The sequence below is a fragment of the Penaeus monodon genome, chromosome 25 (genome assembly GCF_015228065.2).
Source record: "Penaeus monodon isolate SGIC_2016 chromosome 25, NSTDA_Pmon_1, whole genome shotgun sequence".
NCBI classification, from domain to species: domain Eukaryota; kingdom Metazoa; phylum Arthropoda; class Malacostraca; order Decapoda; family Penaeidae; genus Penaeus; species Penaeus monodon.
The window spans coordinates 33,315,061-33,316,234 of NC_051410.1; positions in this window are offsets into that span (position 1 = coordinate 33,315,061).

The following is a 1,174-nucleotide window of genomic DNA, read 5'->3' on the forward strand; positions in this document are numbered from 1 at the left end:
CTGTGTGTGTGTGTGTTTTACAGACAACCTTGGGTCGTACTTGCGGCGATTCAGAAAATTGTAAGGAACATAAAAAAGTTCAAGGCGAACGTTGAACCGGTACGACATTTTCTCTGAATATAGAGTCTGGCAGTGCGGTTGTTTCTATGGTAATTTCAGGGCCCCATTGGTTAAAATGGTCTTGTATCTCTTCATTCTGCAGACTACATAGAATGAAATAAATAATAATGAGGAAATGTAACGGAGCATAACTATGTCGTGCCGACCCCATCAGCCATCGGTGTCACATGTCTTAATATCGATCTATAGTGTACTGCGATGCTCTTACGCCTAACGTCTAGACAATTAGCAATGAAAAGACGAGACAACACAGACCAATATCACATTCCTCCTCAATCTGGGATGAATAGCTGGCATCTCAGAGCCACGTCACTGCGAGAAGTTTTAACACAAGAGACCATGAAATATTAGACTTGTACAAGGGGAATTATCACACTTGTATAAAGCCATTGTCAAGACGAGTCCCAGGCCCCAGCCCGAGGTCAGTCTTCGCTCGGCGTTAGAGGAGGGAGGACCTGGTGGAGGGTCGCGAGCTTTGAAAATTCATGTATGAGTTCAGTAGTGAGTGAATTGCGTAATCCTTATGTTGTGTGTGTAATGAGTGATTTATGTACAGGGAATAAACTGATGTTGTAATGAGTGACAGTTTACGGAGATGTATCGTAAATATATATACTGTAATACCCCACTGAATATATATGATTATATACTGTAATACCCCAGTGAATATACATGATTATGGAGTAAATACATGTATTTCAAGGGTAGTTTGATGGAAATTACAACCCTTGGTTGCAAACAATGATAAATAGAACAGTACAACAATCAGCAGAAACATCGTTAGACGTTGCATAGGTGTGGATTGTTTTTAGATTGCTTGCGTTGTAAAGGAAATTATTTTGATACAGATACTATAATCTTAATTACAAATCCTTTCAGCATACCAGCATTTGGCATCGAAACATGTTGCTTATTTAGTTAAAGAATATATCAGATCTCGTGTTCTCAGTTTATACTGGAAAATTATACGAGTTAAAGGAAGCAACCGGAGTTAAGGCTGTTGCTATGACAAAAGAACTCATAATCACGTGACAAAAGTTTGTGTTAGGGGAAC